Source organism: Anser brachyrhynchus (assembly GCF_964034855.1).
Source record: "Anser brachyrhynchus genome assembly, chromosome: 1".
Lineage (NCBI taxonomy): Eukaryota > Metazoa > Chordata > Aves > Anseriformes > Anatidae > Anser > Anser brachyrhynchus.
Window position 1 is genome coordinate 167,612,043 of NC_137694.1, and position 26,992 is coordinate 167,639,034.

General features: G+C 40.6%; 1 long non-coding RNA gene across 1 annotated transcript; it reads left to right on the forward strand.

Moving 5' to 3' along the window:
* The first annotated feature begins 15,174 nt into the window (after positions 1-15,174).
* On the forward strand, positions 15,175-25,929 carry LOC308192241. Its single transcript, XR_013948672.1, has 3 exons — positions 15,175-15,433; positions 17,767-17,814; positions 24,417-25,929. It is a non-coding gene; the product is annotated as an uncharacterized lncRNA (long non-coding RNA).
* Positions 25,930-26,992: the final 1,063 nt, after the last annotated feature.

Here is a 26,992-nt window from a genome sequence, read left to right on the forward strand (position 1 = left end):
ATTCCATTACAAGCACAACATTTTCTGGAATGGAACTAATACTGCAGGTAAAGTAACATTTTTTATGGGCTTAGGGTCACTGAGAAAATCTAAAAAATGAATTCATATAATTACTTATCCACAACTTGTAAACACCACTTATAGACTGCATAATATTAATACGAACCATTTTTTTTTTTTCCCTAGTAATACAGAATGTATCTGAAGTTCATGCCAGCAATCTCATGTTGCTAAGGGTTTTATTACCTGAAATGCAGAACTCTAGGCTATTCATTTCCTTAAAGATATTGCAGCAAATGTCAGCATTAGCTGGAACCTTAAGTGTCAGGGATTAATACCAAAACCATCACTCTGTTAAACAAGAACAGCAGCAGTACAAGAGATTAAGAATGACTGGGAATAAAAACAGTAAGAAATCTTCTTATTCTGTGCACTTGTAATAATTCTTGGTTATTAAGAAATAACAGTGTGTTAGTTCTTTACAACCAAAGAAGAAACACTGTTTTGGATTCAAGTTTGTTATTATATTAATATGACATAGGAAGCTCTAAATTCTCTTTGCTAGCCAAATACAAGCTGAAGATAGTATTGCAGTTTAGCTGAAATTGTATGAAAAGTCTTCATAGAAACAGTAGTGTCACATTACTTTAGTACTTCAGAGCTTCAAAGCACTCTTTGAACATTAACTAAATGTTAGTCGTAGTTCCTTGAATCTGTAAGACAAAAATAAGATCTCCCTATCCTTGTAGATGCACTAGATTTACAACTTTACTTGTCAGATATGAGACACTGAAGAGAACAAGTGCTTTGTGTATTAGTCATTCAGATTACATGTGGAAATGCTGCATCCATCTTACCATGCTGCGTGAGATATCATTTTGATAGGACAGAGCATGTGCTATATGAGAGCATGTTTAAAATAATAATAAAAAGGGGTCATATGAACTAATCTGTACAAGCAGAAAAACTATTTTAATATTTATTATTTACATATGTTGATTCTTTTTACATCTGTCATCTGCTTCAGTTATACTGTCCTCAGATATCTGTTGATATGAATCCATACAGAGGGAGTTGGGGGTCTTATAAGTACTGAAAAAGGCTTGAAAGTACACATGGGACCCAATCTATTTACCTGGGAACTTGATGCAAAGCAAATTGAAGCACTGTTTGACCTAAAATCTTCCTAAAGCCGGTACCCTACCTAGTCAATAGAATGAGAAGGATGTCTCTGATATGTGCAGAGGGAAAATACTGCTTACCTATTTTAGGCATCTGTTTTCCTCGGGTAACCTGTACGGAACAATATTTGTGTAGTGACGGTGAGCATCTTTGGCATAATAGCCTAAGCACTCATTCAGAAGGTGAAAGACACAAGCTCTTGTTTCAGTTCCAACTTTTTGTGTTCATCCACTGGAAGTCTAATAAAAAATATGAATCTTAGAGGGAGTTGCTCTTGGAGTTTAGTTTCCTCCCAAGTCTGTGGCCTAAAGTTTCCTCTTATCTCTCCTCTTCTGGCACCTCAGTTTTTTTCTTCCTCACTGCAATACTACAGGCTCACCAGGAAGCTGGGAATGTCCTCCCTTCCCAGGATATCCGCTATGAATATCCCTTCATTGCTCAGAGGCTATTCTGAGATGTGCTGGTGGCATCAGCAGCTCTCAGACTGGGAAAGGACATGAATTTGGGTCTTGTGAGATTCACTGTGCATGTGCAAAGCATCTCCATAGCACAGTCTGTAGGTGCAGCAATGCAGATGGACTGCACAAAGTGCAAAGCAGGGCCAGCGTGTCCTAGATATATTGAATCCACTGCATGTCTGCTGTATACTGTGACTATGGCTATTTGTTTGGGCATCCTGTCTGGAGCTCCCTGGCAGCTACTGCTCCTCCACTGAGGTTGGGATTGCCTGGAAGTCACAGGCAAATGTACAACACTGTGTAATATTAACAATGAGAAGTTAAGGTCCATAGGAAACTTGGAAAATCTGGACCCGAGGATATTTTTCTAGTTCTTGGTCTAGTTTGTACTTCTCTCCTCTAGTTATGGTGATCTCAGTTAAGTGTCAAATCTCTTTGCTTTCACTGGGAAATAAACTGTGACCTAAATTCATCGCTGTTTGTTATCTATAAGGCAATGATATCAACACCTAAGTTCATGCTTCCTTATATGCCAAGTTGCACTGAAGTCACTGAGGTTACCTACTCATCACACATATTCCAAGTCTCTGTTGATTGTTTGAAATTGACTCAAAACTTCTTGTGATGAAATGAGAGCAGTGAGGATTTATTCAGTGCAATGTGGAAACACTCTTGCTCCTAGTCTCTTGAGCCAATTCAAAGATTCAGAGCCTCTCTCAAATGTAGCAATAGCTTAGAAAATCTAAGAGATTAATATACTCAGAAACTGCAGAACTTCTGTGTGCTAAGAAGAGTGTAAGAATTTCATAACTTTCTAGTGAAAAAGGGGATTCCCATGTGATTTCTGCCTTCTGTGTTAATGTAAATTTTCGTCCTTTCACTTCTGCTTTCATCCGTCATAAGAATACAGCTTTGGGGTAATAAAAAGTGTAAGAGTAATACAACAGCAAAATAGGTCTTTCACTGCATCAAAGAACCCGTGTGAAATCCCTTGCCCTTTCTAAGATGCATTTCCAATTTGTCATAGTTAGGTCTAGCAAATTAAATTAATCTGTGCCAGCTATAAATTTTTTTTCTTAATAACATAACAAATAAGATGCCATATGTTTTTAGTTTGTACAATTGAGTTACCTTGTCAGTAGATAAACAAAACCTAACTTTTGTTTTCTTACCAAGAGTCCAGATCGTTCAGGAGTGCATAGCACACCCAGAATGTTGTCTGGTGAGATACAGCACAGAACAAGCTACATGATACAAGGTCTTTGTTTCAGAAAAGAAAAGGACCAAAACCCCCTCATTTATTCAGGTAGAAGGGTGGAACCAGCTCCGTGATGTGAAAAGAGATGAAGGCACATCAAAAATCAGGAAAAAAGAAAAAAAAAAGTAAAACCTTTAAAGCCCAAGCAATGTCTTCTGCATGCATTGTCAAACTTAGAGCTATCAATCCAGTTCTAGTCTAGTTATCTTTAACTCTTACCTCAAACCATGCAATAAAGCAGATAAAGAGGTTGTTAAAACAGTAGCTGTAACAGCAGGGTCTGGTTTTGCATTCATGCATTCACACATGAGTTACATTCATGCATTGCATAAGACGATGCATCTGAAAATACAATTATCTGCTTTTGTCCTTTTGACTTTTGATATTTACAGTTTTCCTTCTATAAATGTAGGAAGAGGAAGGAAACTCATCTTCATCAACAAGTAGACATCTAATCAAAGTCTTCAATGAAAAATTTTATGTGCTTTCTTCATGAATTTGGAAACACTGAAATGTACAGATTACTGTACATTTCCATCCTGGCTGTTCAAGATCAGTGGTCACATAAGCCAGGCTCTTTCCCAGCTCATTTCAGTCCTATCAAAGGATTAAGAGCAGAATACAGCTGTTCCAGGAATCTTAATAGGTGATTAAATGAACATTCATCTTGTTCTCTTATATTAGCGTGATATGCAATGATTTGCTGTCAGCCAGCAGGATGATCTGCAGAGAGAGATTTCCTATATACTGAGGGATAGAGATGAAAAACAATCATTGACAGTTACAGTTACATATTACAGGGAGAGGGAGTCCACATGGTCGCACAGATTTCCAGAAAGAAGTACTTTGGCAGAAATTGCAGATGCATCTACTTGGAGGATCTTATCAATGGGGAATAAGGGTGGGTTACAAGGAAACAGGAGGGGAGGGTGGAGGAAGACGGGGAAGTGCAAGAAAGGAGGTATGTGAAAGCTGAGCATCTCTCTAGAGGTTGGGATTGACAACATAACAGTTTAACAAAAAATGGAGCATTTTGGAGGCTAGCATTTTGGTGTTTGATGGTGAACTTCATAAAATTTCTGTTACAAAGGTTCGAATGTTTTGCAACTCTCATATTTGTTTATGATATAGTTAAAGTAGCAGAGAAAACATCTCACTACACATTTAAATTGAGTGTATTTTCTGTTTAATAGTCAGCCAATAGGTACAAGACAGTTTGAGCTACAGCTACATCATTTTGGTTATTGTTTTAGAAACAGGAAAATCTGAAGTTCAAACTCATATTCTTGGTAGATCCTCTAAATTTAAATAATATTCCAACATGATTTTAAGGCCTTGGGGATTGTCCCAAATTGGTTTTGCAGCTTTATTAATTACATGGGCATGTGGATTAAAGATCTTGGTATAAAAGTTACATTATTTTTTAAGTATGTTTTATTCTTCCCCCTGCAAAGAGATGTGAAAGAGGAGAAGTACTGTTTCTACACAGCACTGATCATTTACTTTATGTTAACATCATGTTACTTTATGTTAACATCAACAGCTGTGAAAGAGCAGTCCTTAGATCTGCTGAATTATATGCTTCTGGACTGCAATCTGCTGCTATTCAGAGAAGTTCACTCTCTTTTAATTTAAAATCTCACATTCTCTTTAGTTTAAGGCCTCACATATATCACTGGATTTGGTGATCTGACTTTCACAGTGGGTCTTGCATTGGCTTTCACAATGGTTCTTGCATGGATTTCTAGAGATTCCCCCATGGTTCCTTTAGGGTGAAGGACAAGGTACCAGGCAAACCTCGAGTCTGTAATGCTCCACTCTGAGGACCAGACTTTTCAAGTGTCCTGAATGCAACTATTGACACTGCACAGGCAGTTGCTATCTTTAATCACAGTATGCAGAACAAGGAAAGCATGAACTTTTTATATTTTGGGGGGATTTTCTGAGTCAGTGGTGTCTGGATGACATTGCTTCATGCTCTGTCTCCCATTCCCCTTGTAAGTTCATCTCATCAATATGCTCATCTCATTAAAGATGAGTAATGCAGCATTTCTCTGAAGCCATACATATTTCTTTAGGTGACTTTAGGTATTTAATTACAAGGGGATTAAAGAGAAAAGAGTAGGATTCAAGCCCCTTCATTTAGACCTTTAATATTTCTTTCACCTATTTCTTAACTGCTTAATTTCTGACTCATGCTGTTATCATTTTTTAGTTAATTCACTATATTGCTTAGTTCTGCAAGGTGAGTTAGGGTAGCATTCTGTATAAAGATGTTATATATAAATAAAATACTAAAGCGTTGTGCCATAACTTGATAGAACTTTAAAATTAAATGCCTCAGAAAATACAGTTGGATAGTTAGCTAGTTAAGTGTTCTAGCTTGTTTACAAGGAAACACATCATGTCTGAAAGGAACTTCTCGTTTAAAAAATTAACAACCTGGTTTTCCTCAAGGGTGAAGTATCTTCAAGAGCATAAATCTACCATGAAATCCAATAACTCTCTTCTCTGACACAACGTAGACAGCATTTTTAATGCAGACTTTTAATGATTGATGTGACAACCTTTAGCACTAGAAAATGCAACATGATTTCAACAGTAGGAAGGAAACTTGGACAATCCTTACCTTACTAATTCTTAGCAAACAGAGGTGGTTATTTATGAAGCTATCACAGCCACTTAATTTAACAATGGTACCAATATTTTGTCTGAGCCCCACAGAATATATTGTCAATGGCAGAACCTTCCCATCACAGAATTATAGAATCATAGGATAGTTTGGGTTGGAAGGGACCTTAAAGACCATCTAGTTACAACCCCCTGCCATGGGCAGGGACACCTCCCACTAGATCAGGTTGCTCAAAGACTCATCCAGCCTGGTCTTGAACACTTCCAGGAATGGGGCATCCACAACTTCTCTGGGCAACCTATTCCAGTGTCTCACTACCCTTTGAGTGAAGAATTTCTTCCTCATATCTAATGTAAATCTACCCTCTTTTAGTTTAAAGCCATTCTCTCTTGTTCTATCACTACACACCCTGACAAAGAGTCCCACCCCTGCTTTTCTGTAGGCCGTCTTTACGTACTGGAAGGCTGCTGTAAGACGTCCCCAGAGCCTTTTCTTTTCCAGGCCAAACAACCCCAACTCCCTCAGCCTTTCTTTGTAGGAGAGGTGCGCCTGCCCCTTGATTATCTTTGTGGCCCTCCTTTGGACTTGTTCTAATGCATCCATGTCCTTCTTGTGCTGAGGGCCCCAGAGCTGAATGCAGTGCTCCAGCTGGGGAGAGAGCAGAGGGTGAGAATCACCTCCCTTGACCTACTGGCTACACTTCTTTTGGTGCAGCCCAGGATACAGTTGGCTTTCTGGGATGCAAGTGCACATTGCCACCTCATGTAGAGCTTCTTGTCAACCAACACCCCCAAGTCCTTCTCATCAGGGCTGCTTTCAATCCATTCTCCACCCATTTGTGCCAGAATAGCATGTTCCTCTGGTGAGTTAAATATCTTGACAGGATGTAGAAGTAATTTATTCTGTTTATAATCCTGTTCTCCAAACCTTGTTCCTGCTTTCAAAATGCAAGGGCCCATTGCTTTTGGGAGTTATGTATTTTTATTAAAGATTCTATGGGATAATAAATATACACTCCCACTTGACAGTGTCTTTACACAAATCTGTGTGGATATGCTTTATACCAACTTGATTTTGTACATTTGCTTTATGGTGCTTTTCTCCTCAACAGAGTATTTACACAAACTATTCTTATTTATCCCATAGGATTACTTTCAACCTTGAGAGACTTTACCTATATATGTCATTATCAACTTCATTCCTGCCACCTGAAAATTGTGGTGCCCTTTCAAATCATTTGTTTGGTAAAACTGACATTATGATTGGCAGTTTTGAGGGCTTTTAGAAATATGAGTTAAGTAATTGAAGGGATTGAAGTAACAATTTTTCCAATTTTCCAATTAATCAGGAAAATAAATGTATAAATATAAAATTAAGGGCCTGGGAACTAGCACTGTAGGACCAGGACAGAGCTCACTGTTTCGATTAGTGTTCCTGTATTGCCAGCAGCCAGGAATCTCAGTAATAAAATGTGGCAGTATATGAAGTGAATAACATGATATTGCCAGGGTACTGAGCCTGCTACACAAGACACAGTGCATCTGCTGTGATTGTTGTAAGCTTAGGGCAACAGGGACCTGTTCTCATTTATCCCAGGAGTTAATTTAGCTCCCCCAGCAGCAACTCTATGTGTGCGTCTGAATGAAGGGAGATGGTATGTGTAAAAGACATACAGTGTTGATTTTAACCCACTATCTTCCCTTCACTCTGAGCTGTACTCACAGCTTAGCCGAAACAGTCTGTATTCAGCTTTTTGAAAACCTGTTAATAATTTCCTTTTAAAAATCTGTTTTATTAGCATGACATCTCAAGCTGCAAGGATTTCACTTGAAACAGGGTTGTAATGGTTTGGATATGGTTCAATAAAGCAGTGAGATGAAGCAATTTTCTGAAATGCTGGTTTCTGTATATACCATTACTATCTACCTTACAGAGATGGAATAATTTCTTTTATGCAAGCTCTAGCTTTATTCTTCCTCTATACTCAGGCCAATTTATTTTTTCCTATTCTTGAAGTTCTCAAAACAGTGAAGAGCTTTGTATCTTCAGCTCACAAAGAAGTCAAGACTGGAGGAAGGGCTGGATGCTCCTATAGTTGATATTGTAGCAGATACAGAGCCAAGAAAAAATGTTCCTGTGACAATGGCTTCCTCCACCCCTTCTTCTACTTTGCCTTCCTTATTGTTTGGAGACCCAAGCAGAAGGCTGAGATAGAAGGTAGCATATTTATCTGTGCTACAGGAACATCCTTCCTCACAGGAAATTCTCAGCTGGAGATAATGTGTTGTATAAATAAAGTACCAATACTTTACTACCGATGAAAAAGACACGAACCAGAACCTTTGTTGATTTAATGAGAGACTCTGTAAAGTTGTGTGTGAGAAGTATTTGGACTATCACAGATTTGGAGCAAAAGAGGTCATTAGGTGGGTTTCTGTGACCTTCACAACAGCATAGAATTTCATCTAACTACATTGGTAATAAGTCCACAAGCAGTAAAAAAAAAGACCGAAGTGATGCAAATGTGCACATTGTCAAGATAAACTCTTGCATAAACTGCTCCAATAAAACTCTTATCTATTTTGCAATGAATGTGAACAAATGAAAATGTTATTGAACAAGTCCAGTCAAGAACTCTGCTTTTAGGTATTAAATTTAAAATTTTCTCCATTTGGTCTCTGAATTCCACATGAAGTTTTTAAAAATCAGTATTGTTATCCTATTTTAGATGACTGAAATGCAGATATTGACAAAGATGTAAGATGTGGGGAAACATTCTTTTTTTACCACTGCTGTGTTTTCAAAAATAATGGGAGACAGTTTGGAAAGGGAAATAAACAAATTCATCACTATTATTAGATTAAAGGAAATAGAAGATACTCCATAAAAAAATGACAACCTACAAACAAAAAAAATCCCATGAGTTTTCTAGTCACTCTCTCTCTGGCACTGGAGCCAGTAAATCTCCCTCAAAGACGGCCAGCTGAATGAAGCTATTCTAAATCTCAGCTTCTGGGGTTTGCAGTTTCCAAGTAGCTAATTCTGTTATCAGCTGTTGGTAGTAATTTTGGACCACGTTCAAGGTGAGAAGAACAGCATGAAAGCCAGTGCTTACAGAGACAAAGGTGGGCCTGTGAATTTCCATTTCAATTTTAAGTGCCTAGTGAAGGTGTCTTCCTTAAGCGCCTACTCAGCAGAGAGAAAGAGATCCACTTGAAGACCTCCTTTGGGGGATTCAATCCACCTCAGCCATTAAGCTGATTAGTTACAAAGTGTTTCCCCACCTGCCTGTTTGAGCATATGAGAAGGGTTTTATGGAGAGGAGAGCACGCGAATAAATTTCAGGCAAACTGCTGCCACCTGCCTGGGCAGCCATGGCTGGAGTGGGTGCTCTCCCAGAACTGCACCTGGGCAGTGCCACGCTTGCACTCTCACCAGTCCTGGAATTGTTACGATATTCTCATAGGCAATCTCAGTACTTAAAAAATCCCATTCCTTCTGCATAAAGACTCAGATTACTCATGTTGACAGATGATTCAGCACTGGGAAGCAGTACGTGCCAGGGGACATACTTGCTCTCTTCCAAGGAAAAAGGGCTCTGTTACATGAGAAGCTCGGGGTGGGAATGAAAATGTTTCAGCTGATGCTAGATTCAAGGATCCTGTTGCTCTCAGGCTTAGGAAAAAAAACTCTGTTTGGTAAGTATCCCTTGTATTGGAATGTAGCTAACGTATTAATAAATACTATTGCCTTTTTGACAGACAACCTACAGACTCTGCATGAAAATATGTTTTCTATTGCAATATCATGACTAGAGCCTCACATAGACATTTCTTTCAGAAACAGAATAGGGATATCGCCTTATTATCCATGCTTTAGTACCATTACTTTTGCTGGACAGAACCCAAAGATAAAGAAATGCTATCAATTTTATCAATGCACCAATGTTATCAACCGCATGTCTGTGAGTCACGTACATGGGATGTGTCCCCTTGATCCTACCAGATCATTCCCATTTGATTCTTAGGGTTAGAATATTTAAGGGCAAGTCTCTCCCTGCCTGGATGGAAGGGAGGGGAGAGGATGTTCCTCCTCAACCTTACTTTCTGTGGCCAGTGTATTCTAAGTATCTGTAACGTGTGACTAAAATATTGAGGATTTTGGTCACTAGCATGACATGCAAGTCAAGAGAAAACCCACAGAAAGAAGGGTGAAACCTTCTGAATGATGTTCACAATGTTCCAGTGCTTCCAATGGTGGTCGTAACCTGCTCATGTGGAGCTCCAGTCAGGTCTCCACCCGGCAGAAAGCCATGTCCTCTGTGTCCCCTGTGGCCTCTCCAGCCACAAGAACTGACGCAGCTACCCGGACAGAGCTCCCAAGGGGACGTGCGTCCATCCAGGTCTCAGGCTGCAGGGTGTGTCTGTTTTCTGTCAGTGTCTGAGGGTGGAAGTTAGTACAGCTGTGGGAGGTGTGCCCAGGTAGAAGAACTGCTCACCCTGGTGACAGAGCATCAGGGAGTCAGAGAAGGAGATCAGCTGGTGGAATCAATCAGACTCTGCCATTCCTGAGACAGATGCATCTGAGGGGAACAGAGAGGGCCCGATATGCCAAACTGACTCAACCTGTAGGGAAGTCTGCTGCCTTCCTGGGACCTGGGTGTGAGATGTTACTAGAAAACTCAACTAGCTGGGTACAGCCTTCTGATTACTATCCATTATTGTTTTCATGTCAGCAGTGATGAAGTAGCAAAGAGAAGTCCAAGTGCAACCAAAAGAGACATAATGTTTTGGGACAATTCTTTAAAGGATCAGGTGCATGGGTAGCATTATCTGTCTTTCCAGTAGCAGGGAACAGTGTTGAACAGGCAGACCCAGCTGATCAATATGTGGCCGCAAGGCTGGCATCACTGGCAGAATTTTGGGTTCCTTGATCATGGGATAGTCTACAGGTCTACCAGGCCTGCTGGCACCTGACAGGATGCACTTTTCACAGAAGGGGGAAAGGATTTTTTTGCAGGAGTTAGCAGGTCTGATTGATAGGGTTTTAAACTAGATTTAAAGTGGGAAAGGGATAAAAACAGGCCTGCCAGTGATAAGCTGGCATGGCAAAATTTGAGAGACTGTGTGCTAGTGAGATCCTTTAGTCTGCTCCACAAGGTGCTGGGTACAATGAAGTGCATTTGAAATGTTCCTACACCTATGCACGCAGCATGAGGAATAAGCAAGAGGAGCTAGAAGTCGTAGCTCAGTCATGTGGCTACATCTTTGGCATAAGCAAAACCAGGAGGGAAGAGTTCTGTGACCGGTGTTTTATGATGGATGGTTATAGGTTCTTCAGAAGGGATAGGCAGAGCAGGCAAGGTGGAGGGGTGGCTCTGTATGTAATGAAGGGGCTGGACTGTACGGAGCTTGCAGATGGCGGTAAGGATTAAAGGACAAGCAAATAAAGCTAATGTCATTGTGGGAATCTACTATAGACCCATTGGTGACAACACTGATGAATTATTATTTAAGAAACTAAGAGAGACCTCTGGATTAGCCATCCTTGTACTTAAGGGTGACTTCAACTCACCAGATGTTACCTGGGAATACTACACATCTGATACAAACAGGTCCAGGAGATTCTTAAAACACCCTGATGATAACTTCTTGGTACAGGTACCCAGGGAGCTGACTAGCAAAGGTGACCTCCTAGATTTGTTGCTTCTAAACAGAGAAGGTCTCATGGGTGAAATGGTGATTGATGGATGTCTTGGCCACAGTGACCACGAAGTAGATGAGTTTAAAATCTTTGGTGATGGGAGGAAAACTGCCACTAAAACTTCAGCCCTTCAGGCTGCTCAAGGAACTAGTTAATAAGGCCCCCTGGGAAACTGCTTTTGAAGGCACTGGAGTCCATCAGTACTGCTAACTTTTTAAGTACCACCTCTTAAGAACACAGGATCAGGCAATTCCAAAATGTCGGAAGTCAAGCAGGTAAGGCAGAAGGCTGGCCTGACTGAGCAGGGTTCTTCTTCTAGAGATTAGGTGGAAGAAGAAACCATGGACACTGGAAGTGAGATTGGGCGACATGGGAGGGTTATGGAGTTGCTGTTTACCATTTTAAGGAAAAAATTGTGTGGCCAAAATTCAATTAGAGTTGAAGCTGGCCAGTACTGTGGGTGACAACAGAAAGGTCTTTTAAAAATTTGTTAACAGCAAAAGGAGAGATAATATTGGTCCATTACTTGATGGGGATGGTCACCTCACTAACAGGGATGTAGACAAAGCAGAAACATTTAATGCTTTCTTCACCTCTGTCTTCAACACCAATGCTGGGTTTTGGGACTGCGGAGCCCTGAGTTGGAGGACCATGACTGCAGTAACGATATACTCCCAGCCAACTCTGAACTTGTGCAGGATTTGCTGCTCCTGCTGGATGCACATAAGTCTATGGGGCCTGATGGGCTTCATCCCAGATTACTGAAAGAGCTGGCTGATGTCATTGCAAGACCTCTCTCAATTATTTTTCAGCATTCTTGGGAATTTGGAGAGGTCCTGGTTAACTGGAAGCCAGCAAATATTGTTCCAGTTTTCAAGAAGGGCAAGAAAGAAGACCCTGGTAATTGCAGGCCTGTCAGTGTCACTTCAGTGCCTGGTAAAATTATGGAGAAGATTGTTCAGGGAGTTATTAGAAAACATCTGAAAGACAACACAGTCATTGGACACAGCCAGCACAGGTTTGCAAGAGAAAAGTCCTATTTAACAAGCTCAATTTCCTTTTATGATAAGGTATCCACTTAGTTGACCAAGGGCATCCAACTGATGTAATCTTTCTGGATTTCAGAAAAGCTTTTGATACTGTTTCTCACAGTATCCTTCTGGACAAAATGTCCAGCATACAGCTAGATAAGTACATAATGTGACAGGTGAACAATTAATTGGCTGATGGGCTGGGCTCAAAGTGTTATAGTAAATGGAGTTATATCAGGCTGGCAGTCGCTAGTGGGGTTCCACAGGAGTCCATTTTAGGGCCATTTCTCTTCCATGTTTTCATAAATGACTTAAATGCAGGACTCAAGTACATATTAAGGAAGTTTGCAGATAACACTAATTTGTGAGGAGATGTTGGCTCCCTCTAGGGTGGAAAGGCCTTGCAGAGAGATCTGGACAAATCAGAGGGCTGGGCAATCACCAACAACATGAAGTTTGATGAGAGCAAGTGCCAGATTCTGCACCTGGGATGGTGCAACCCTGACTATATGTACAGAATGGAGGATGCAAGGCTGGAGAGCAGCCCTGCAAAAAGTAATCTGGGGCTTATAGTTGATGGCAAGTTGAATATAAGTCAACAGCATGCCCTGGCAGCCAGAAGGGCCAGCCACGTCCTGGGTTGCATCAAGCACAGCATTGCTAGCTGGTTGAGGGAAATCATTGTCCTGCTCTGCTCTGTGCTGGTGTAGCCTCACCTTGAGCATTGTGTGCAGTTTTGGGCGCCACAATATAAGAAAGCCATAAAACTATTAGAGAGTGTCCAAAGGAGGACTACAAAGATGGTGTAGGGCAAGACATGCAAGGAGCAGCTGAGGTCTGCTCAGCCCAGAGCAGAGCAGGCTGAGGGGAGGCCTCATGGCGGCCTGCAGCTCCCTCACGAGGGGAGCGGAGGGGCAGGCGCTGAGCTCTGCTCTCTGGGGACAGCGACAGGACCTGAGGGAATGGCATGGAGCTGGGACAGGGGAGGGTCAGGCTGGGTGTTAGGAAAAGGTTCTTCACTGAGAGGGTGGTCGGGCACTGCAACAGGTTCCCCAGGGCAGTGGTCATGGCACAGAGCCTGCTGTAGTTCAAGAAGCATTTTCACAATGCTGTCAGAAATATAATCTGATTTTTGGGTGGTCGTGTGTGGAGCCAGGAGCTGGACTCTGTGATCCTTGCAGGTCTCTTCCAACCCAGGATATTCTGTGATTCTATGAATGTTGCTCTTACCTCAAATGACTATGTGGAAGGTCACCCTTCCTATTTTCATGTTATCAAAGTTTGCCAAGTGAAAAAGATGAGAACAAGAAAGCTGTACTGAAAAAACATACAGTGTTGCTAAGTGTCTAGAGGTAATTTACGTATACGTGGGTATTAGGACTAACCCACAAATATGCAATTGGATCTGAAAGCTCTTTCATCCTTTACCTTTTCATACTGTTTAAATCTTTTTTTTTTTTCTTCCATACCAGAGGCTAGTGATTCTGGAATTCTCAATTATGAGACAGGAAATTAGTGCCTCCCAGAGCAAGCCTCCCAGAGCAAGCTCATACTGCAAATTGTCTTTAAAGTCACTTGGTCCCTTAACAAATTAAATTAATTTAATTCATTTCAGGCCGTCATGATGGCCATGCATAGACAAGGTGTATATGCTCCGCTTGGAACTGCCCTTTTACTTTCAGAAAAACAGATGTGAAATTTAGATGATCGTGTCTACACAGGAAGGTCAAACATGGGTCTTCTTCATGTGACACCTAATTTCGAATGGAAAATGTTATGCTATTTTATATGCTGACATCAGAGGTATTATTTTAGTTAATTCCCTTCAGCTGCAAAATTTGATTTCGGTGCCTCTTACTGGCAGCAGAAATCAATTAAAAAGAAAATCTTGTACAATCATAACTGTGGGTTTTCTACACTGGAAATTTTTGCAGTAATTTAGCTGTTTCACATTCTTAGTGTGGAAAGGATAGAGGGAAAGGGATGCATATCAATTTAACTTAGCCAGGACTAAAATCAGCATTGTTAACTGTGCCAAGTGAGTGTATCTAGATGATACATTCACTTGGCATCACTGCAGTAATGTCAGAGGAGGATAGAGCCATTATTGTTCATTTATGAACGCAGGTACACATATTCTTTATCATTTTATTCAGCCAACTGCTGCAAAGTATCTTATTTAGAGAGCAAGAAGTAGTTTGGCTACTACCAGACAATGTTGAAAAGGAATCATGGTCATACAAGGCAAACACCTCTGTTGGGATTCATTTCTTAGTATCACAGAATGTTTTAAGTTGGAAGGGACCTTAAAGATCATCTAGTTCCAAGCCCTCTGCCATGGCAGGGTTGCAGAATGCTGCATGTATGTATTTCAGGATGTCATGTGTGGCCTCTGGATACTTCTCCAGAAGAGTGCAGGTCTCCTGTAAGCCTTGTGTTCTATCTACAAGTCCTGCATAGACATCATGGATATGCTTCACAAATCGTGCTAGGTGCCCACATGTAGGTAAATGAGTCCTTCTCCTAAGATGGGACTGATGTCCATACTGCAGAGACACTGAAATGCCTGCCTTTGGGGTGGGCTCCGTGTCATCTAAGCGTCTTTTAAAGACCTCCAGGGATGGTGACTCAACCACTTCCCTGGGCAGCCCCAGGAGAACAAATAGTCTGCATTTTTGCAATGGAATAAAAACACATGGCATAAAATACAGTCAAGATACATTTTAAAGAGTGTTGGAGGAAAAAAAATGTTTTGTTTTGTTTTGTTTTGTTTTTAAAAAGATCTGTGAATTTAATAAAACTAGAGTTGGCTGTTTTCCACTTACAACAATATCACTGTTTCAAGTGTTTTTTCCCTTCAAGGTCACTAACTTGAAGGCTACATTCAAGATCACTAACTTGAAGGTTACATCCAACAGTGTACGTGGCTGTGTAGCTAACTACTGCATATGTAGCTGCTCAGGGGTGTACCTGTAAGTGGTTCCTTAAATTTTCAGGAACTGAAACAGCATGGCAGACATGAGCCGACTGCCTTTCTTTGTTAGAATTACCAGTTGATGGGAGCAGTTACGGAGGTAACCTCACTGTAATTAGAAAGTTCTGACATAAAGTGGCTGCAAGAGAGTAATAGGAAAAATGTCTGCCAGTGATTTTATGACTATATACGTCCGTAAGTATATAAGTATAAACATAATACGTATGGTTGTGTTAAGTATATTCTTATTCTTGTTAAATATAGTTATAACTATAGTCTTAATAGTCTGATAAGTATATTTGCTGTTATATTACTGTTTTTTAGTCATAATTGTGAATAGTCTTATTCATAAGTCTGTTCACTGTCTTAGTACTTTTGATAAGTTTGTTGAACATATAATTATCCACAAACTCTATCTGCTGTTATATTACCTATTTTCCTCCCTGAAATTGCCTTTCTGCTACCTTTAATTGCTGCTGCTATTAACTGGTACTATACCCTTAATATGTGTTACATATATACTTGTTCCCTGGTAGTATCTGTAATAGCTTATTTCTGTTTGGGTATGTAGAAGGAGAGTGTCTGCTTCTTTAAGGGTATCTGGTCAAGGGCCTTTTTCCAAGGCAACAAGGGACAGTAAGAAAGGGAGGCAGTGGTGGGGAGTAAGTCTGGTTGGTCACACTGACTTTTGAGCATGTGAGAATGTAGGAATGTGTATTTAGATAGAGGCCTTCTAAGCTGGGAGACAATAACAAGGAACAGACCTCCCAGTCACACTAATTGGCAGGCTAACAAGCTTACAAGCGCCACTTCCAGGAAGGATGAACCTCGTGCCTCACACTGTGGAGCAGGGGCCCAGACTGGGAGGGTGCAGAATGACAGAGCTCTGCAGACCCATGGGGGGTGTGCAGGGGAAGACAGAGCTGGAGGAACAAAGAGTGGGGATAGGTACAAAAGGGTACAAAAGAGCTGGTTGTGTGTAAAACAGAGCCAGTCAGAATGCTTGTTTGGCCAAGCTCTGTGGCTGAACACTGCAGTCTGTCCTATCTTCAGATTTTTTTTTCTCATTAAAACTCTCTCTCTCTATTTGCACCCTCTCTCCCATGTATTTGTGCTGCAGAGCAGGCCTGGGATCCAGGCAGGGTTGGTGGGCAGGCAGAGAGGCCGTGCTGGTACTGGAAGGATCCGTGTATGTGCGTGTGCTTGTGGACCTGGAGACTGCTGTGTGTGTGTGTGACTGCACTAGCGAGCCGCTATCTCTGCCAGCCACAGCGGAGGAAGGGGTCTCAGCTGTATATGTCTGTTTCGTGTGAGGCATGTTGAAGGCAGCCCTTGGCTGGGGCAGCCTGTGTGACCGGTCATATCTGTGTCCTGTCTCTGTCTGTGTGTGTCTGTGTGTCTCTAGGATACATGCTCAACTTTGCTACCAGCTGAACCTGCACAAAGGAAAGTGGCAGCCCAGGCTGGGCCTCAGCAGCCAGACAGGAGCAGTCCTGGGTTGGAGCGGGTGGAGGAGGCAGCCGCGCTCATTGCTCTTCACCTCCCTTAACATTATCTGTATATATATTTGCCTTATTAATCATAGTATTTTTGTTAGTGGTGATTTGTGTTGATCTCTAATAAATAGAGCAAAGAGAGGCTTTAGCAAACCCTCTGGTCCTTGTGTTTTACAGAATCCTAGGAACTCACTGTTGTGATCTCTATATACGTGCAGACTGTGTAGCCCCCTCCACTTTTCTGGATGGTGATGCCAGGAAAAATGGAAACCAAGGGGATTGTAATGAATTTCAAGCACTGTGTCTTTGATGAGAAAATAGCCCTTTGGGGTGTCATGAGACATGCAGGCCCATTTGTCAAAAAGTGCAGGAAAGTCACTACTTCTTACTGCCAAGGAGTAGCGATTTCCACAAAAGGCGAATTCCCATGGGTCGGTCAGAGAGAGGTCTAGTTGCGGGAAAAATATCAGCCTGTGGATTCAAACTGCCTAGCATGAAGAGAGATAAATACATCATGTACATTTTTCTCCCTAAATATTGTGACAAGCTTTATCATTTAGATGCCTTGGTCCTGACTTAGACACATAGCTCTGAACAACAAGCTTAGAAAAAACGATCCTGTAGTATCAAAGAGAGAGTTTGGGGTCAAATCCTGCCCAAATACGCATTTTGAGAAGAGGCTTCATGGAGCCTGCCTTGATTTAATGCAGTCTACAGAGGCATCAAATAAAACTTCCATGCCAGTATTTGGGGCAACAAGCCAATCTTTGTCCCAGTTTTGTGAGGAACGTTTAGTTTCTTCCTGTTATGAGCAATGTCACTACAGTCACAATTTTTCAGTGTGCCCAGAGTTTGGCACACTGAAAAATTGTGACTGGCTTGGGCAGTATCTGTTAAAAAGATACACTTGAAACCACCTCCTTCCTGTTGCCATGTTTTGACTTCTCCTGTGCTTTCCACAAACTTCTTTGACAATGTTAAGCCAAGTCTCACCCTCACCGTCTTGCAATTTCTTCTATTCTTGTTTTTCAGCTTTGACCTTGCATTGCAAAAGTGACCTGCTTCCTGATTTATCCTCAGGTAAAATGGACTGGCTGAAAGCCTTTGTCTGCATATGCCCAAAGAAGTGAAGATATGCTCAGATACAATCATCCTTTTGCCAGAGCTGAGAAGTATTAACAGTAACAGTATGGGTAACTGTTTAAATTCTGAAGAGTTGGGTCTGCTTATCACATGTTGTACTGCTTAACCATGGATCTCACACCTTTCCAGTGTCATAGAAGTGCAAACAGAGGAATGTGCCCCAAGAAAAACAGCAGAGCCAAATTTGATTATCGGCTATACACTATTAACAGCTCTCAACTCTCACTGCTTGCGATCTTCTTTAGTTTAATTAATTGCATGATCTGAGACAAAGCTTTTGGATAAATACACGCTTATGAATATTGCAGATAAGCAAGGAATTCTAAATGACATTCATCATTTCATCATTCCTTTCCTTTTGGAGTGTCATTAATTTGCATTTGCCTTTCTATTTTCTCTTCCTTTTTTTTTGGAAAAGTTTTTTTTCTTTTTTTCTTTTTTTTTCTCTTTTTTTCTTTTTTTTTTCTTTTTTTCTTTAACCGCAGAAAAGTGGGCATGGTTAGAATAATAGAAGGACAAACTTATTGCATTGATTTTCTTTCTTTTTTTTTTTTTTTTTTTAGAATTGACATAATGACATTTCACTAGTAGGAGACTTTGAATTGCTCTACAACTTTTTTGAGCTTTTATTTCTATTTATGTGTATGTTAAACCAATTCACTGCAAAGCTGTAACTGCTGCAGCTTAGCAGAGTAAGAGTCCCTGTGAACATTCAGAGGAAGGGCATGGAAGGAATGAAGGTTAAAAAGAACCCAATCTCATACTCAGTCATATAAATTTAATTTAGTGAACTCATGTTCAACTTATAATTCAGTCACAGAAAGATCTTAACGCAAAGTTGTTCAATACACAAATACATTTTGTCACATAGCTTCTATTGTTAGGTGCTAGGAGCGTTAGGAACTCTGGTTGTGTATGTGTCTACGTATCTTGAGGAGAAAGAAAAAAGGAGGGTCCCCTCTCTGTGACCTCTGCTCAGAGCAGGGCACAGGTGACCCAAGGGGCCAGTCAATCCAGCCAGAAATTGACCCTGTTTTCTCGTGAGCATGTCCCTCTCCCGCAAGTCAACACAGGCATCCATCTATACCTCATGCAGGAGCATAGGAGGACCCAGGGAACTACAGACTGGTGAGCCTCACATCTGTGCATGGAAAAATCATGGAACAGATCTTCCTGAAAGCAATATCAAAGCACATGCAGGACAAGGAGGTGATTTGTGACAGCCACAATGGCTTCACCAAGGACAAATTGTGCCTGACCAACCTGGTGGCCTTCTCTGATGGAGTGAGTGCATCAGTTGACAAGGGAAGACTGACTGATGTCATCTACTTGGACTTCTGTAAGGTCTTTGACACATTCCCACGTGACATCCTGATCTCCGAATTGGAAATGCATGGATTTGAAGGATGGACCATTGAGATGATAAGGAGTTGGCTTGAAGGCCACACACAGATAGTGGTGGTCAATGGCTCTATGTCCATGTGGAGGCCAGTAATGAGTGGTGTCCCTCAGAAGTCTGTCTTGAGATTGGTACTGTGTAATATGTATCTGCAAGTCTGCAGATAACATCAAGCCAAGTGTGCAGTAGATACAATAGAAGGAAGGGATGCCATCCAAAGAGGCCTGGACAAGCTAGTTAAGTGGGCTGATGGGAACCTAATGAGGTTCAACAGTCTAAGTGGAAGGTGCTGCACCTGAGTCAGGCAATCCCTCTCAGAGGGTGGTGAGGCACTGGAACATGTTGCCCAGAGTTGTAGATCCCTGTATGGGGTTTACATGGCAAGGTTTTAGTAGTGGGAGGCCACAGGCGTGGCCTCTGTGAGCAGAGCCCAGCAGCTGCCCCATGTCAGGTCAGGGCCAGCTCCAGCCAGCTCCAAAAGGGACCTGCTGCTGGCCAGAGCTGAGCCAGTGAGCAACTCTGGTTGGGTCTCTGGGAGAGCAGATTTAAGGAAGGGAAAAAAACAAACAAACAACTGCTGGGCCATTCTATGATTCATAGCCCTGTTCAGACCCAGTGCTGGCACGTTCTTTCCTGATTGACAGGATGGGCAGCAGCTGGATGTGGCAAAGGGTCTCCAAGGCAGTGAGGACTGTCCAGGATACAGTATGTCCCTAGGGCCTGACATGGGGATAACCCTGGCCTAGCCTATCCTATCCAGCAGGCAAACCCCCACAAGGATCTGTAAGCAGGGCCAGCAGCATCAGAGCAAATAAAGCTTGAAATCTTTTGATGCTTCCAGCAGCCCCATGACTTGTATCAGAAAATCTGCTTCCAAGATCACACACTTCATGGGCAGCCAGGGCAACAAAGACATCCAGGTGTCCTGTGCTCCCACCACCCCTGGGAAGGCAATGGCACTCAGCAATTTGGCAGCACAGAGCGAGACACCTGTATATGGAGGTCTAGTCCTGCTCATAGCAGCAGAGGTGAAGGTGGTAGGGCATGAGAGAAAAGCCTGTACTGGGCTGGTCTTTTTTCTTCAGCTTTCCTCTTACTGATTCATCTTTTCATGCTTCTCCCTCCTGCTGATACTCTCCTGATTTAGGCTTTGCAAATCTCCAGCTCAATGTAGTCAGGAGGACATCCTGCCTCTTTGCAGTTCTTGGTGCTTCTCAGCTTTTGTCTGACAACTTTTGATCGCTGGCTACCTCCCATATGCCTCCCACACACGCCTTTGCCCCAGTGGAGGTCACACTGCTCCCATCCTCAGGCAAAAGACTTCTAAAATTGTGCCTGGCTATGCCATCCCATTATACTACATGTCCATGCCAGGATCAGTCCCATCACTGAGGCATGCTCATTTTTGGTTTGGAGGCCAACACACAGGAATTTGGTGGAGATTAGTGTGCGGGCAATGACGAGGTGTGCCAGGTTCCTCTGCCTGCTTGCCTGCTGCACCATGTAGGGCTCTGCTAACCCTTGGTCCCAATGAAGCATATTCAAAGCCCTCTGACAGTCCCACATGCGGATGTGCTGCCAGGCTGTGTTGAAGAGAAAGGAGGTCCCTGTGTCCTGTGGAGGTTTCACATGGAGTTTGAGCTATATAGAAGAGGGAAAGGGGTGGTAGTCAATGGCTTCTGCTGGCACAGTGACTGCAGTGTTTTACAGAGGATGGTGGGAACATTTCCTTGGAAGGGAAGGGAAGGGAAGGGAAGGGAAGGGAAGGGAAGGGAAGGGAAGGGAAGGGAAGGGAAGGGAAGGGAAGGGAAGGGAAGGGAAGGGAAGGGAAGGGAAGGGAAGGGAAGGGAAGGGAAGGGAAGGGAAGGGAAGGGAAGGGAAGGGAAGGGAAGGGAAGGGAAGGGAAGGGAAGGGAAGGGAAGGGAAGGGAAGGGAAGGGAAGGGAAGGGAAGGGAAGGGAAGGGAAGGGAAGGGAAGGGAAGGGAAGGGAAGGGAAGGGAAGGGAAATATGAATTATTCCGTACATTATTATTATTATTATTATTATTATTATTATTATTATTATTATTAAAGAAAGAAAAGAATTTGTTATTATCCTATAAAGATATGTTAGTGTGAAGAAGCCATTCAGTGTTAAATGTGCCTAGAGCATTTAAGCAAACTGATGATTTCTGTACCTCTACAGTATTTGCTTCTCTAGGAAAGGAGATTGTCTTTGTTTCTATAATTTTGCTAATGGTAGGCAGTGTCATATAGCCATGGAACCTTCTATGGCTGTCTTTGATTTTCTTTTATGGTCCACTAACTGCTTCATTTCCCGTAGTTCATACTTTTTTGTTACATAGAAGGTTAACTACTGAAAAACAAGATCTTCAAATGTAAGATTCCTACTGTCAACAGCAGATTCATTTCAGGAACTATGGTATAAGACAGTATTGTGAGAAACTCTGACTTTGGCATCTGTAAAGGCAAAGCTGAATGTTTACATCACTTAGGTGCCTTTTCTTGTAGGTGCTACTCTTTCTTTAATCTCAGGAGCAGCAGAAGTACATCCCTGCTTCTCTGAATGTAGACTGCAATATAGTAGGAAAAAAACATGTACTTTCTGAGGTAATTGTGAAAAGAGACAAAGAAGATCTTTCCAGTATTTTCAAATAAGCCAGAATGCTCCAAATGACTCTGTGCCTGCAAGGATAAATTTGATGTTATACTTTGTTATCTAACATTGGCCACAGACTTAAACAATGAAATGAGATGGCACTGTAATGAAATTTGACTAGTCTCCTTGAAGCCACAGAAGAACTGCGACTATTAAATGAATTGCAAGGGAGAGAGAAAAATTATCTCTGGACAGACATTTGTATATTAGGTGGTGATTTTTCTACAGATGCAGTAATTACAATTTTAATTCATGCATGAAGAAAAGGAGGGAGCACAGATTACTTCTGTCAAAATAGTTCTGAATGCTATGAATACTGTGAAGCTGTTAATGAGTTATGTTCCCTTGGAGGAAATGTTAACATGTCTTTTTCTTTAGAGTTATTTTGCTCTACTCCCTTGTTATCTTGTGGAAAATGTTGATTGTCATTCAAGTTTCAAAATAAGAATATAATGAGTATGTAGGATTTCAGAAAGAAAACACAAAACGAAAGACAAGCAAAGCCTTTTAGCTGAAAGTATTTTTTTTTCATTCTTCAAAAGTACTTCAGTTGTTCCGAAAAGTATCTGTAAAACTGCGCTTATCTTGCCACATACCTTAATCACACGATAATGAACTGTGCTGAGTGGTGACATGCATCAGTAGCTCCATTATAACATTATAATGCAATACTGTTAATGCATTTTGCTGCAGTGCAGAACATTACTCCTAATGGAAATAATGTCATGATTTGTTGTGTTGTCTATCCCAGGTTTTGCTAGAGCACTTGAGCACTTAATAGACTGACAGAATACTTGGGTGTGTGATGGAATCAAGAGTTCACAACCAAACAAAGGATAGGAGAACTAGGGGAAATGCTCACTATTTTGTGACAATTTACTCCAAATAGAATGACATTAAAAATCTGAACAACTTTCCTGGAGAATTATGAGAAAGACATTTGTTAGAAATGGAAAAACATCTAGTATTTTAAGAAGAATCAAAAAGAACTGAAGAGCATGAAATTACTTTCTTGTCTAATAAGACATTTATGTATTTTCTTCCTTCTTTTATTAAATATGTTCTACAGAATCATACATCAACATATTTTGGGAGCGAAAGAAAAAGCCTCTTAGGTTGGGATTTTGCTACACTGATTGAGAAAGTGATGTTAGTAACTTCTATAACAGGGTCTGTTCCCAATAAGAAGACACCCAGTGCATGAAAACCCTGCCCTAGTCCTTTCCAGTGACAGTGCCATATTGATCCAGCATCAACATGTAAGACATGTAATGCAAGATTAACTCATTCTTGGTGCTACAGGATGATCAAAATGAGAATATCTGTATTGATTGCTGTTTCCTGTTAATACATGGGATGTTCAACAGTGGTTATGACTAAACAGTACCAATGCAGATACAATGCATGAGCTTCCGCGTTACTTTGAGGTATCAGATATTCATCAGTCTGGGTTAGAAAAAATAATATTTTCCATCTTGCATTATTGCAAACTTAGGTTTAATACAATTCATATTTATTTATTTATTTATTTATTGCAATTGGAAATGGAACACTGGGTGAGCTGTCCTGTTATGTATTAATTTCTGTATTATTGTGTTAGAAGAGGAAAAGTTGATTTTTTTTACTCCTGTATTTTCTCTATTACAATCATAATGTCTATTTTTATTTTTAGTTTTAGTTGATCCAACATGATTACAAATGTAGGGAATTACTTGGTCCTTGTTTCCCAGCAGTACTCAGAGCTAGCATTATACTATAGACTCTAAAGTGAACCTATATTGAGGATTATTTGAAGTTCTCTATGAGAATGAGCTATAGAAGTCTTCAGCTTATTTATTTTTCAGAATTAAACCAGTGTTTTACTGGCATTTTTAAGATCTATGCCTCAGAATTTTTCCCCTAAGGAAATTAATACTTCAAATGAACGTAAACAGAACGTTTTACTGTGTTCCAGTTTCACTTAGTAACAAAAGTGCTGATTCCACTTGAATCAACAAGCAACTAATGAAGATAAACTGATTATCAGAAAACACCATCTTTAAAAGACATCAGAATATAATGGCTAAAGATTTGAAGTAACAATTATTGTAAATTGGAATTCCCTGGACTGCTACTATAGAAATTATGTTAATTTTTAAAATAAGGGCAGAATATGAATTGACCTAGAAAAGACTGAATATAGATTACATTTTGCTTTTGATCATTTATTCAAGAAAAAGCAGCTATTCAGATAAGAATGAAGAATCATTTAGAAATCCAAGCAGAATTTCTTGTTTTGTTGTTGCTAAGTAAAGAAGGGGAAATATACATTAAAGAATGCTATAATTATACATTTTGCATAGCTCTTCTAAAACCACTTGTACCATCTTTAAGGCAATGTGTAACATAAAGCTGATTCCTTTGCAGTTCCAGCTTCCAATTTACTTGCATGTTACTGAAATTGCTTTCATTTCTTTCACACGAACTTCTTTTTATAAACAGACATGGGACTCTGCAGATTGAATTACTCTCACTAACTACAAAGTTGGCACAATGTACACTTCAACATTGCTTATCTGAAAGACATCTCATCCAAAGACATTCAGCCTGAAGAAATCTTCTCTGCATGAATGTACTGCAGATACTGAAAACTACCCTCCACCAAGCTCCAAAGATTGTTAATTGCAATAAAATTAATCAGTATTAGTTATTGAAACAGTATTTTTCACTGTTCACTATTGTCATAAATATTTGTGTGTAATCCAGAAGTATATCATCAATGACAGATAAAGGAAGGCCAGAAACATTTCCATAAGTAAAAATGGGTCTAGAAAAGAGTATTTTAAAGCAATGAGATAGAAAGAAGTAAGGTCCTATTTCCTTATCATGGAAAATGCCAGTGTAACATTTTGAAATACCAGTATATAATACAATAAAGCTATTGCAGGCATTGCAGTTGTTTGGCTTAATTCAGGTCCCTAAACACAACAATCTAGGGGTATCTGAGCTGCTCTGGGTACCCTGCCTGGCCTCTGTTGCTTGCCACAGGCAGGTGAAGGTCTCCAGTATATCCTGCAGTACCCCTGGGGGACCCCATGTGTACGTCTAAGGGCACTGAAACCCTGTGTTCAGGCAGCTCAGCTAAGCTTCCATGTCTTAACTCCCAAGCTGACATCAGATAATCACAGGAACTAAGTAAGGAGAACAGTGAGAAGAGAACAGTAATATTGAAAACTGAAGAAGGAACACCGTATTGGGTTGCACATACCTTACAGTTCCCTTACAATTATTGTCTGCCTTCTCTGTCAGTGAGATGCCAACATTTTACTTATTTGCTCACTCTCTCATTTCTCTGCTTCTGAAAACCTTGCTTTATTTAGTTACTCTTTGAAATATTAAAAATAACTATATCTTCTGGACAATAAGAAACAAAAGATTTTTCAGCTTACAGAGAATATGTATCTGTCCCAGTAACATCCTTATCACTGTCTCTGTAATGTTTCCTTAATTTCTATTGCGATTTATATTCTCTTGTTATATATATGTGTGACCCTTCTGTACCAGCAATAAAGCACATGAGTTTTAACAACATTAAGGTGTTTGAATGCTTTCCTAATACCAAACAGAGTAAATGATGCAGTCAGAATAGTTTTCTTTTATTCTACAAAAGGTGTAAGAAGGTTTCTGTCAAAAAAAATCGTATTACTGTGAGACCATGAAACTGGAAACTAACATAATTGTATTTTTTAATACATGTGAATGTACCAAACTTTTGGAAAGATTCTCTCTGTGAAGCACAATAGGATGAACATTGTCACATCATTGTAAGCTGAAAGAGACTCTGCCAGGATTTCAAAAGCTAAATTGGAAACAGATGTCTGCCCACACAAAGAAAATGATCTTATTAGTAAATGTTTCTTCTCATGATGACAAAAGTGAGACTTCATCCAAAGAAAAGAGAAATTGTGCATAGCAGAAGATGGACTATAGATTTCATTAGCAGAAGTGAAGGGAGCAGTTTTAGTCATTTAATTAAGAATTGTTGTATTATGGATGTTTTGAACAATTTGATGGAAGTATGGCAATCCACTCCCTCTTAGAATTACAACGTAAATCCTCTATATTTTCTTGCTAATTTGGGGGCATATTTGTTTTTCTTTTTAGGAGATTGATGGAAACTATTTTAAGATTACATGGTGATTGGAAATTCTGGAAGTAATGTAAATTCTTTTCTTTATACAAAATGACAAGCAATGTTCTTAAGCAAAAATAATGTGCTCCCACAGTTAACAGTCTCGGCTGTTGATATCTTGCTTAGATGTGGTTAGAAAAGCTTTGGGGGATAATAAAAATTCACTTTCATTTAGCCACAGCTTTGCTTCAAAAATGGTGTCCCCCATCGAAATCAAATTCAGTTTTAATAACAGTAATTATCACAATGGGAAATTCTGTAGCACTTTTCACAAGTGGACCCCAAAGTGCTTGGTAAGGATGAGTAGAGGATCGTTTACTGCATTTTGCTGTCTTTGGTTGGGGCATATTGTTATGAATTTGAAACAGAAATGTCTGTTCACAGCTGGTGCATATAAAATATTTCTTTTCAAGTAACAATAATGATCTTAAAGAATTTCAAGTGTTCGCTCCCTAATGTAAAACCTTAAAAGCCTTTACGTAAGTGTGAATCCTCAGATGAACTAAATGGAAAGTTGTCCTTGACTCATGTCATGTAGAACACAGGAGCCCTAGCAAGGGGCTGTCAGGGTAGATATTGAGGTCAAGGGGACTTTCAACATCAACATGGAGAGTCTTGACAAAGAGTCCCAGCACTCCCAAGCCCTTGATGTGATTCTCCTGCTTTCAACATCCTGTGTTTTTAATGTCTTACAGAGTGGTTTAGCTAAATCCAGACATTCTTCCCCATTCACTGAAAAGGAACTAGCTGCTGAAGTGCCTGAAACTCTAACTCAAATGGTACCTTTTTTCTTTTTGGCCCTGTTGCTGCCCTTTGTGTTGACCAGTAAAAGCAAGCTGTCTTGGGGGATCGAGTGCCACCCCTTGCAGAGGCTGTAGGAGTGGCT